Source organism: Stegostoma tigrinum, chromosome 13 (assembly GCF_030684315.1).
Source record: "Stegostoma tigrinum isolate sSteTig4 chromosome 13, sSteTig4.hap1, whole genome shotgun sequence".
NCBI lineage: Eukaryota > Metazoa > Chordata > Chondrichthyes > Orectolobiformes > Stegostomatidae > Stegostoma > Stegostoma tigrinum.
The window spans coordinates 26,194,213-26,207,865 of NC_081366.1; the positions used below are offsets into that span (position 1 = coordinate 26,194,213).

Below are 13,653 nucleotides of genomic sequence, written 5' to 3' on the forward strand. Positions count from 1 at the left end.
AATGCACCAAAATGTCAGCCTAGATGTCTACGTTTTTCTCATGCAGTGGGCATTATACCTGCAACCTCTGATTCAGAGGCAAGAGTTCAAATATCTAAGTGACAGTTTACACATGAGCATAACAGAAACAGGGTCATTGTAAACAAGAAGGGAAATGGGATTGATGAGATAATTCCACCAAAGAACCAATACAGGCATGATTGGATGAAAGGCTTAACCTTACTATCATTCCATGATTCTATAGCAAATGTTAATGAAGACATACATTATCAAGATTCATAGGACTCTATTTTTCACATGCTTGTCTTGAAAAATGAATCCTTTACACATTCTGGCATGTGACATTCATGCCACACAAAGGTTAGACAATGAGCATCTTCAATAAGAGACAATCTAACCACTGCCTCTTGACATTCAATGGTGGTGCCATCACTGAATCTCCCACTATTATCATCCTGGGGAATTACCATTGACCAGAAATTCAACTTCACTTACCATATAAATACAGTGACTACAAGAGCAGGTCAGAGGCTAGGAATATGCAGCAAGTAACTCATTACCTGATTCCCCAAATGTCTGTCCACCATCTCCAAGGTACAAATTAGGTGTGTGATGGAATTCTACCCAATTGCCTGGATCTCTAAGGAGAAGATTCTAGGAGAGCTGAAATGTCTGAAAGTGGACATATCTCCCTGATTAATAAAATGTGAGGCTGGATGAACACAGCAGGCCAAGCAGCATCTCAGGAGCACAAAAGCAGACGTTTTAGGCCTAGACCCTTCATCAGAGAGGGGGATGGGGAGAGGGAACTGGAATAAATAGGGAGAGAGGGGGAGGCGGACCGAAGATGGAGAGAAAAGAAGATAGGTGGAGAGAGTATAGGTGGGGAGGTAGGGAGGGGATAGGTCAGTCCAGGGAAGACGGACAGGTCAAGGAGATGGGATGAGGTTAGTAGGTAGATGGGGGTGCGGCTTGGGGTGGGAGGAAGGGATGGGTGAGAGGAAGAACCGGTTAGGGAGGCAGAGACAGTTTGGACTGGTTTTGGGATGCAGTGGGTGGGGGGGAAGAGCTGGGCTGGTTGTGTGGTGCAGTGGGGGGAGGGGACGAACTGGGCTGGTTTAGGGATGCAGTTGGGGAAGGGGAGATTTTGAAACTGGTGAAGTCCACATTGATACCATTAGGCTGCAGGGTTCCCAGGCGGAATATGAGTTGCTGTTCCTGCAACCTTCGGGTGGCATCATTGTGGCACTGCGGGAGGCCCATGATGGACATGTCATCTAGAGAATGGGAGGAGGAGTGGAAATGGTTTGCGACTGGGAGGTGAAGTAGTTTGTTGCGAACTGAGCGGAGGTGTTCTGCAAAGCGGTCTCCAAGCCTCCGCTTGGTTTCGCCAATGTAGAGGAAGCCACACTGGATACAGTGGATGCAGTATACCACATTGGCAGATGTGCAGGTGAACCTCTGCTTAATGTGGAATGTCATCTTGGGGCCTGGGATAGGGGTGAGGGAGGAGGTGTGGGGGCAAGTGTAGCATTTCCTGCGGTTGCAGTTTCTTCCCGATTGATGGACTACACCCCAGAGTCCTGAAGGAGATATCTGAGAAGATTGTGGGGGCATTTATGGTGATCTTTCAGGAATCACTGGAATCAGGAAATCACAGAGGACCAGAAGATGGTTAATGTAACACCACAGTTTAAAAAGGGAGGAAGGCAGAAGACAGAAAATTATAGGTTAGTTAGCCTGATCTCAGTCATTGCTAAGATTTTAGTGTCCATTATTAAGGGTGAGATTACAGAGCACTTGGAATTACATAATAAAATAGGGCTGAGTCTTTCACATTAACAGTACAGTTTCATCAAGAGGCCATGTCTGAAAAATCTGTTAGAATTCCTTGCGGAGGTGGTGAGCAAATTAGACAAAGGATTACCAGTGGACATGATCTACTTGTTTTTCCGGAAGACCTTTGACAAGGTGCTGCATAGGACGATGGTAAACAATATAAGAGCCAATGATGTTAGGGGTGAGGTATTGGCACAGATAGAGGATTGGCTGTCTGGCAGAAAATGGAGAGCAGGGATAAATGAATCATTTTCAGGATGACAGCCAATGACTTGTGGCATTCCATAGGGGTCAGTATTGGAACCACAACTACTTACATTATACATTAACAATCTGGATAAATGAACTGAGAGCATTCTTCCTAAGATTGCAAATGACACAAAGATGGGTAGAGTGTCAAGTAGTTTTGAGGAAGCAGGGAGACTCCAGAAGGTATTGGTTGGAACTGGAGAGTGGGAAAAGCATTGGCTGATGGAGTATAATGTGGGAGAGTGTGATGTTATGCACTTTGATTGGAAAAATGGAGGCATAGATTATTTTCTAAATAAGCTTTGGAAATCTGAAGCACAAAGGTGCTTAGGAGTCCAAGTTAGGGATTCTCTTTAAGTTAATGTGCAAGTTCTATTGGCATTTAGAAGGGCAAATGCTGTGTTAACGTTCATTTCGAGTGGTGTAGAATGTAAGAGCAGAGATGGACTGCTGAGGCTGTGTAAGACTCTGGTCAGACTGCATTTGAAATATTATGAGCAGTTTTAGGTCCCATATTTAAAGAAGGCTGTGCTGATGTTGGAAGGGATCCAGTGGATATTTACAAGGAGTAGTTGAGCGGTCTGGGTCTGTACTCAATGGAGTTAGAAGGAAGAGGGAAGGATCTGATTTAAACTTACAGGAAACTGAGAGGACATGGAAAAGACATTTCCATAAGTAGAAGAATACAGAACTTGCAGCCCTGTAGTGAAGGGATGATGTTTTAGTACTGAATTGAGAAGGAATTTCTTTAACGGGAGGATTGTTAATCTATTAGCTCATTGCCGCATAACGCTGTGGAAGCCAAGTCATTGAGTGTATTTAAGACAGAGACAGATATGTTCATGATTGGTAAAGGGATCAAAATTTATGGGGAAAAACCAGGAAGAAGGGGTTGATAAACATTTCAGCCATGATCAATTAAGATTCAATGGGCTGAAAAGCCTAATTCTGATCCTATACCTTGTAGAGTACAGCTGTGCCACCATCAAGAAATTTGACATCGTCAAGGGCAAAACAGCCCATTTGATCAGCACCACATCAGCAAGCATTCACTTTCCCCACCACTGCCCAGCAGCAGTGTGTGCTATCTACAAGATGCACTGCAGAGGTTTACCAAAGATCCTTACATAGCATCTTCAAAAACCCATGGTAACTTCCATTTAGAAGGACAAGGGTAGTAGATACATGGGAACACCACCACCTGCAAGGGTACCCCACCCCACTCACCAGCCTGACTTGGAAATATATCACCGTTCCCTCGGTGTTGCTGGAACAAAACCCTCCCTACAGACCAGGGACTGCAGCAGTTCAAATAGACAACTTGCCACCAACTCCTCGAGAACTAGGGATGGACAATAAATACAGACCATCAGTGATGCGCACGTCCCAGGAGATTTAAAAAAGGCCCTCTCATTTTGTATGGAAAATGCTGCATGATGTTGAAAGAAAATAATTTAGAAAAATAATTAGTTTACTCATTAAGCACATCCAAAATAACTCATTGTTAACATTAGTGAATGACTTTTCTTCCAAGCATATATCTTGAATTTTGCCAATTGACCATGCTTGGGCAACTCTTTGCAGTGGAAACAAGCTTCAAAATTGACTTGAGTTGGATTGATTTGATTCTTCTTCAGCAGCAGTTGATGTTTATCTTGGTATGCATCATTGGGAGCAGCCCAAAGAGCACAGACCTGTGTCTCAGAGCTTTCTGATATGAATCTCAAAAAGAAACTCTTTCTGACAGTGATGTTACTTTTAAAGAATACTAAATCACAGAAAACACTGTAAAGTCACTACATTTACAATTTGGCTCTGACAGGAATACTGACTATAAAGCCAGTAACAATAAGCAAAGATCTTTTTTTCCAAGGTTTCTCTGGCAATAACATATCCACCATGCTCATGTAACATTTGTTAAGTAGTGGAGACATCTGTGTTCTTTAGGTGCAGAGTATCACAGCAAACTGTCCCATCCTTATGCCTGTAAATGTCTTTTTTTGTTCAGTATACTGTACTTTCCAAAGAATTAGGAGAAGTTGAGCATTCTACACTACAACTGTGAAACTTTGTACTACAAAAGATATGTACCAACTGTACATTAGGGTTGCTGTGGAATTTAAGTAGACGAGCCCACAAATTAATCACAACAATAATATCACATTGCATGAATGCAGTCTTTTTTGTTCTTTGCAAGCAAGTGGATAAAAGTTCAACACTTATCACACACCTTTTAGTGCGTTGTATCAATAGCTTCAGATTCAAAACATTTGAAATTATCTGAATTTCCCTACGTATACAGTGCATTCATGATACAGGATTTTTGGTGAGATGTTGCCTTGACAATACGGTTGTCAGAAGTGCAAATAGCTGGGAGTAGGGTGCTCCGTTCCAGGCACACGCACAAAACGAATAGAGTTTAACTATAAATCCACCCTGGGTGGCACCTGTAGCTGTAGGCAATTCCTTCAGTCCCTGTGTTTTATTAAATGCAGCTTGTAATTGAATATCATATTTATTTTGTGAGAAAAGCACTATTATTCTTTCCTGTTCTAGTAAAGCCTTAGGGGTATTCTTTTTTAATAGTGCTGCTATGGTTTCTAGCTCCAAGTGCTTTGGGTGACCTAACCTGCACCAAAACTCTGCATTCAATATGAAGACCTGAAAATGTCAGAACTTATTAAGCGCCATTTTCATTGAGGTAATTTGATGCACTCGGTTATGTAAGTAAAGGTACAGCATTCCAATAAATGATAAACAATAAACTATTTACATAATGCATTTAAATGTTGATAAAGTGGCCAAAGGCATTCAACTGAGTTGAAAACAAGGCAGCAAACTACAGTAGGAGAGTTAAAGGAGATACCTGAAGTCAGGTTTGAAGACATGCTTTGGGAGTGCAATAACAATAAAAGAGAAAAGTACTTGTAAATGTGCCTGATGAAACAAAGATGAAAAACAGGCACTCTCAGTGATTGATTGAATGTGGAGTTTGAAGATCAGTGAAGGACCAGCTCTGTGAAAGACATTGGCTGAAACTAGTTGGACTTCCAGATCAAGGAACTGACCTTGATTGAGTGTTGCAGACTGGCATGTTCCGAAGTCCAGGTCTACACGCTAAGGGATGCACTAGGATTAATTGATTGATTTATTTATTGTCACATGTTACCAAATACTATGAGAAGCTTTGTTACAAGTGGTAATGGCAGATCATAGTAAGCAAAGGATGTGCACGGATCAAAAAGACTTAGACAGAGGCATACAGGTTACATTGCACAGAGCATGCACTAGGCAGTATTAACATTAACAAGATCAGCATCATTTGAGGCTAGAGAGTCCATTCAACAGTCTATAGCGACCAAGAAGAAGCTGCTTGTGCATATGTTCAGGCTTCTGTATCTTCTGCCTGACAGAAGAGGTTGTAGGAGAGCATTACCAGGGTACAATGGGTCATTGAAGATGTTGACAGCCTTTTGGCAGCAGTGAGCCATGTAAATGCAGTTCACGGAAGGAAGATTGGCTTCCATGATGGTCTGGCCTATGCACACCACCTTCTGGTTTCTTATGTTCCTGGACAGAGCAGTTGCCATGCCAGGCCGTTATGCACCCAGGCAGTTTGCTTTCAATGGTGCATCTGTAGATGTTGGTGAGGGACCTTGTGGACTTGCCAAATTCCCTGAGCTGCCTGAGGAAGAAGACATATTGTTGTATCATCTTGACTGTCGCATCTATGTGGGAAATCCAGGACAGATCATCAGTTATCGTCATTCGGAGGAAATTGACACTCTCCACCCTCTCAACCTCAATTCCATTGATGTAGATGGGGGCATGTTCTCCTCCTTTCTTTCTGAAGTCGGCGATCAGCTCTTTCATTTTGCCATTGTTGAGAAACAGATTGTTTCCATTGCACCACATCATCATTCCCTCCATCTCCCTTCTGTAGTTTGACTCATTGTTGTTAGATATCCAGCCCACTACAGTGGTGTCTTCAGTGAACTTATAGTTGGCATTTGTTCAGAATTTGGCAACATGTTCATAAATGTACAGTGAGTACAGTAGGGGGCTAAGGACACATCCTTGGGGACTCCAGTGTTAAGTGTTATGGTGGAGGAGATGCAGTTAGCTATTCTCACTGATTGTGGCCTGTGGGTCAGAAAGCTGAGGATCCAGTTGAAGAGGGTGGAGCTGAGACCAAGATCACAGAGTTTTGATATCAGTCTGGAGGGGATAATGGTGTTGAAGGCAGAGCAGAAGTCAACAAACAGGAGTCGGACATAGGTGTCCTTCATGTCCAGATGCTCCAGGGATGAAAGCAGGGCTAGGGTATGGCATCTTCTGTGGACCTGTTACATCGGGAGGCAAATGGTACGGGATTAATGCAGGTTGGGAGACTGGAGTTGATGTGGACCTTGGCCAGCCTCTCAAATCTCTTCATGATTATTGAAGTCGAAACTATTGGATGGTGGTCTTTAAGGCACACTGCATGTGCTTTCTTAGCTACAGGGAGGATGGTGGTTTTTGTGAAGCAGGTGGGGACTTCAATTTGTAGGAGGGAGAGGTTGAAGATGTGGGTGAATACCTCCACCAATTGGTCTGCACAGGATCCAAGTGCTTGGCTGGGGACACCATCTGAGCCCATCATTTTCTTGGGTTGACTGCCAGGAAGACCAATCTGATGTCTGAAGTGGTGACCGAGTGAATGGGTGTGTCTGGAGCTGTTGGGCCAGGCATGACAATGCCATGGGCATTCTGCTCAAACTGAGTATAGAAAGTTTTGAGTGCAATAGGGAGGATCCCATAATGTCACTTAGGCCTTCCCATAGGCAGCGGGAATTTGTTTAGTAGGTTTGGGCCTCTAACTTGGTCCAGTGCAGTCTTTTGGCCCCCTGATGGCTTTGCAGAGGTCATATCTGGATTTGCTGTTTTGGCCCAGGTCATCCGACTTGAATGCTGCACGTCTGGTCTTCAGAAGGGGCGGCCCAGTGGTTAGCACTGCTGCCTCACAGCGCCAGGGACACAGGTTCAATTTCACCCTCTGGCAACTGTCTGTGTGTAGTTTGTGCATTTTCTCCGTGTCTGCAAGGGTTTCCTCCAGGTGCTCTAGTTTCCTCCCACAGTCCAAAGGTGTGCAGGCTAGGTGGATTGGCCATGCTAAATTGCCCACAGTGTTCAGGGATGTACAGCTTCTGGGGTTGTAAGGGGATGGGTCTGGGTTGGATGCTCCAAGAGTAGGTGTGGATTTGTTGGGCCGAAAGGCCTGTTTCCACACTGTAGGCATTCTATGATTCTATGAACTTCCTGGTTCATCCAAGATTTACGGTTGGGGAACACTAGATTGAGTTCTTTCGAGTGCAGTTCTCCGCACAGTTGCTAATGAAGCCAGTGACAGTGGTGACATACTTGCCAAGGTTTTCCAATGAGCACTTGAACACAGTCCAGTCCACCAAGTTTAAGCAGTCCCAGAGACAGCCTTCCACTGCCTCCGACCAGCACTGTACTTTTTTTCATGAAGGATTCTCTAGTTTCAGCTTCTGCTTGTTAGTTGGAAGGAGGAACACTGCGCTGCGGTCAGATTTTCTGAAGTGTGGGAGGGGAATGAAGCAATAGGCACTTTTGATGGTTGTGTAGCTGCAGTCTAGATTGTTCGGTCCTCTGGTGGGGCAGGAGATGTGTTGGTGATACTTTGGTAGCACCCTCTCGAGGTTGCCTTGGTTGAAGTCTCCAGCGACAGTAAATAGGCCCTTGGGGAATTTTGTCTCTAAAGTATTTTGTGGTAGTATAAATCTCATCTAGGGCATTCTTTACATCCACATGGGGTGGTACATAGGCTGCTGTTAGGTTGGTGGAAGTGAACTTTTGTGGTAGGCAGAAGGGATGGTATTTTACTGTAAGGTATCTTACGTCCAGGGAGCAATGGCTTGCCAGAGTCACTACATCCAAGCATCAGGTGATATTGATCAGGAAGCATACCCCACTGCCCTTCGCCTTACCCAAGGATGCCGTACAGTTCATGTGGTTTATGGAGAACCCATGGCTTAGGGCAGCTGCCACCAAGTCACCGTGGGAAATGACCACGATCTAAGGTCTTTATGTCGAAGTTAAATGGGGGCCCGTTTAGTTATAGGAAGTAACTGTATTGTGCATAAAGGGGAACTAATAGATATGATTCCTTAGATTTTCAGGAAGCATTTGCTGAAGTACCACATCAAAGGCTTTTGTGAAAAATAAAAAAAATGGGATGGCATTTTGGCATGGACAAAGGATTGGCTGGCTAACAGGAAGGAGACAGTAGGCATAAATAGGACTTTTTAAGAGGATGGCAAGATATTACTAATGGTGGAATCAATACTGGGACCTCAAAAGTTAACAATTTTTATAAATAATTTGGTTGAAGTGACAAAAGGTATTGTCGCCATATTTGCTGATGGCACAAAGAAAGGTGAGAAAGTAAGTTATGAAGCAGCGGTGAGGGGTTTACAAAAAGATGTTGATGGTTTAAATGAATGGGCAAGTGTGGGAAAATTGGGGAAATCTCAAACTTTTCATTTTAGCAGGAAGAATAGATAAAAAGGAAGCATATTATCTAAATGATGAGGAATTTCTAAGGTTCAGCCGGATCGGAATATCCTTATGCATAATACACAAAAAGATTAGTTTGCAAATACTACAAGCATCCCAAGTATAAATGTTTTCACAGGTTTTAAAGAATTGAAAGTTTATTATACATACAAAAAAATCTTAAGGCTGCAAACTCAGTCAATTCACAATGGAATACTAGCTCTCAACATCCTGCTGACTGGGTGTCATTACTTTCTATGGTCTGAAGCTTTCTTTCCATGTTCTGCACACTGTTCTGCTAAGAACCAGGCCTTGTTAACCAGGTCTTTTAGAGTAGGCTCAGAAGTATCTTGGACTCTAGTTTTCTTAATAGTGCATGAACAGTACATTTCATGGTTCATATTCAGTCATGGATTCACTAAGTGGCCTGTGCCTACTTCCTGATTAGCTTCTTTGAAATTAATGGTCACTTAAGTGATATTACTTCCTACTGTCTCCTCATCCATTCTTTAATGTACCAATCATTTAAAAAGATTGTTCCTTTTATAATGGCTTGTCAATTAGCTTATCAATACCGTAGATCTTTACCAAAGTAAAGTGGAACCAATGAACAGTTAAAGTAACTGTTTAGAACACATGGTGTCATCTTCTTGTGATTAATTATCATCCTAAATGTTGCAATTTGATCCATCGGTGTCCTTTAACTCCATGAACCAAGCGTGTCTCCGTAATAATTGATCATTTAAGACAAATTAAACCTCAAAATAATCATGCCAACTAATACACATGCATATGTTAGGTATTGTACTTTACCATGTTAAAATAACTGTCTGAATAAAAACTGTGATAAAAACATTTCACATTTCTCAGTTTACATTTACACAAATTTGAGGCATATAACAGCAAAAAGATGATAAGCCTTATTTTGATCTAGCCATATGGCTTCTTCCCGACAGAAACAGTTTAACTACAACTAGTTTAGTTTGAGAACTTGGTTGTTGTGGACTAGTTGGACTGAAGAGTCTGTTTCCACGCTGCGTGATTTTATGACTCAATGACTCTATCAAGGCAGCATTCTACCAAGAATGGCATCAAGGAGCCTGAGCAAGGCTGCAGTCAATGACAATCAACGGGAAGCAGTTCTGTTGGTAGGAGTCATGTCTAGCATAAGAGAAACAGTTGTCATTGTTGGTGCTCAATTATTTCAAGCACAGGACATCACTGCAGGAGTTCCTAAAGGTAGTGTTCTTGGTCTAACCATCTTCAGGCTGCTTCATCAATGACTTTCCCTCCATCATAAAACTCAGAAACATAGAATCCAAGAGTAGGAGTCAGCTATTTGGCCCTTCAAGCCTGCTCCACCATTGAGTGTGATAATGGCTGATAAGGTCAGAGCTCAGGATGTTTGCTAAGGACTGCACAACGTTTAGCCCCATTTGTGACTCCCTACATACTGAAACAGTTTGTGTCCTAGTGGGTCGAGACCTACATGAGATTCAGGCTTGTGCTGATGTGTGGCATGAACTTTAGCAACACACAATTGCCAGGCAATGACGTCTCAAACAAGAGAATCCAACTATGGTCTTTTGACATTCAATGGCATTACAATCACTGAATGATCAGTACCAACATCCTGGGGTTAGCACTTGACCAGAACCTGAACTGGGCTATTCAGATTAATACTATGGCCATGGGCAGGTCAGAAACTTGGAACGTGAGTAAGAAACCGTCTGACTCCCCAATGTGTTGCCGTCATCCACAAGACACAAGTAGTGATGTGATGGAATGCTCTCCACTTGCCTAGATGAATATAGCTCCAACAACATACAGGTAACTCATTCAGGAAACAGCAACCCTCTTGATTAGCACATCTATTAATGCCTTCAATATTCACCTCCTTCACCACCTACACAAAATGGAAGCTGAGTATCAGCTACAACGGTCACCATAAAGGGCCCACCAAATGCAGTAGATAGAGCCTCCTAAACCCATGATTTCTACCACTTGGAAAGACAAATGCATCAGATAAATGAGAACACCAGTAGCTGCAAGTTCACTTCCATAGCTATAATGCTACATCGTGTTCATCCACTGTTACTAGGACGAAATTCTGGAAATTCCTCCTTAACAGTATTTTGATTTCAGCTACACTATGTGGGTTGGAAAGAAACTTATCACGACCTTCTTGAAGACAATTAGGAATGGGTAAATGTTGACCTAATCCATTCAATTCTGTGATTGAATTTTAAAAGTATAAAGAATTGTTATAGTTGCAACTTGTCTTGAGTTCTGTTAGATACTGGTCACTTCACTAACACCTCATATATTTTCTGTCCCATTCTAACAAATTATAGAAAATTTTTGAATCAACTATACCCAGTAGTTGAGTTTAATGAAAACTAAGTTCAGCAGCAGTGATGCCAACTCTCCTGTATGTATCAGGCACACTGACAATATAAAGCAGATATCTCAAATCCCAAGGGAAATATCACCAGCAATGCCTCTGTAAAATCCTGCAAAGCCAGTGTCACCATGGGTGTTCCAATTTCGAGTCCTCTCTCAGGCTAACGAGGTCATTGTTACAGCAGCTCCACTGGGTGGGCCACACTGTCTGCATGTTCAACACAAGACACCCAACCAAACTCACTATTCCAAGCTTCATTGCAGACAACAGCTACAGAAGGGTTGAGATAAAGGTTCAAGAATATCCTCAAAGCCTCCCTGAAAAAATTGCATCCACTCCACTGATTTGTGGTTATCTCATGTCAGAGACTGCCAAACTGAAGAAGAATCATCTATGAAGGCGCCCACTGTTTTGACCATCTCAAATGATCCAAGCAGAATTCTAGCACAAACACTGAAGGGAATGTATGATAACATAAGTATGATCCCCCTACCCGTCACATCAAACTCTGCATACCCGTCTGAAAGAGTGCAAATCCAATACTGCATGATTTAGACAGCTCAGGATCCACAACTCTGGAATGGAAGAAAGTTTACCTCAGTCCCCAGGGACTGCTTAACATGGAGGGGAAGATAAGGAATATGTTAATTACTTTAATTGCATTGCAAATATTTAGATATCTGCATCACAGTGAACTGAAGGAACAGAGATTTGTCTTCTCACCCCATAGGTTTCATCATTGGGACTTAAAAGGGATGGTTTTGGCATTGCATGTTTTGGGTGGTTCTAATCATGAAGTCATTATGTTGTACTTTTATTTGCCACAGATTGCAATGCAAAGCTGCCTACTGAAGCATGAAATGCTGGAGTTACAAGTAAGTTTAAGAATTGTAACAAGTTTGTCAGCTTATCAACTTGTCCTAAGGCTAAATTTATGATGAATATTATTATAATGACTGCGCACAAAAAGGCCTTTAGTGTATTCCTGATCAGAAGAGTGTCAACTATAACGTGAGTCTGAATAAGCTCGCTTTTTATCCCTGGCGTGTTGAAGACTGAGGGGTGACTGTAAGAGGGTTTGTAGAATCATGAGGGGCATGGATAGGGGCATGAATAGTCGAGGTCATTTTCCTAGGGTGGGTGAATGCAAAATGAGAGGACACAGGTTTAAGTTGAGAGGGGAAAAGACTTAAAAAGGACCTGAAAACGGTCACATTTCACACAGAGGTTTGTGCATCTATGGAATGAACTGCAAGAGGAAGTGGTGGAGGCTGGTACAATTACAACATTTAAAAGACAACTGAATAGTAAGGGTTTGGAGTGATTTAGGCCAAATGCTGGTAAATGGCATGAGATCAGACTGGGCTGTCTGGTCAGTGCACATGATTTGGACCCGAAGGGTCTGCTTCCGTGTTGTATAACCCTACGAGCCTGTGAACTTCAGCTATGAAGGGTTAAAGGGACAGCTGTCAAGAATTACCAAGATGATTATTAGTGAAATAATAACGATAGGAGGCATGGAACTGTTTGATCATTTGTTACATCATTGAACTTTCCGATCATGTACCATGATTTAGTGTCCCAAAGAGACAGAATTATGGGGATCTGAGGAAAGGCAGTGAGGCTGATTGAATTGTTCAATAAAATGAGTTGTCAGAGACTCAATAAACTTATCAATCTTTTGTCCAACTCTTATCCTTCAAAAACAAAACTCAAAGCTTCTTGCATTTTCCACATGCTGATATAATCATAACTTTCTAATTGCAGGTATAAGACTCAAACAGCAGTCACCTGTGGATTAAATATGTAACTTTTACCTTGCTGTATTACAGCAGAAAGAAAAAGATGATCTTTAAGATGGAGAAGATAATAGCATTTAAAACTCAGCTATTCAACTTGAGTAGGCCGACGTTATCAATATTCTGGTTTCAACTGAAACAACTTGGAGAAGATGGAGTCAGTATTGAGATAATGGATTTTCTGACAGTGATTTTGATCATTTCATTACTTTAAGGAAATTGCAGTGCATCTCAGGCAGTCAAGAAGTCTGAATGCATTAACAAAGCAAGAGAATTCACAATGAGCTTTCTGGTCATGGGAAGCACTAAAGATCAAAGGAACCTTGGCCCTTAAGGTGTGAGGGCTGATGAATAAATTATTAAAAAGGTAGAGAGTATACTTAACTTTATTAGCCAAGGCATAGAGGTTAAGAACAGGGAGGTTATGCAGAAACTACGTAAGATGTTGGTTAGATCACAGCTATGTGCACATCTGGACTCCAACTTACAGGAAGGATGTGATAGCACTGGGGAGGGTGCAGAGGGGATTTACCACAGGAAGTTCCCTAAGCTGCAGAGTCTCAGTTATGAAAAAGACTAGAATAACTAGAGTTGCTTATCCTTTAGGGCCAAGAAAATTGAGATGGATCATGATTGAAATAACTAAGATTGTGAGGGACAGGAAGAAGCTTTTCCCCTTGATGGAGGGGTCAATGACCAGGGGCATATAATTAAGTTTTAAAGGAGATGTGAACAAGTTTCTCCTCACTCAGAGGGTAGTGAAAATCTGGAACTCTGCCTCAAAGGGTGGTAGAGACTGAAACC

At 42.2% G+C, this 13,653-nt stretch overlaps 1 long non-coding RNA gene across 2 annotated transcripts in view; it reads right to left on the minus strand.

The window, feature by feature from the left end:
• The window catches only part of LOC132210465 (uncharacterized), a 152,974-nt gene that overhangs the window by 55,369 nt on the left and 83,952 nt on the right, over positions 1 to 13,653 (minus strand). The gene's annotated exons all lie outside the window — the stretch shown is intronic.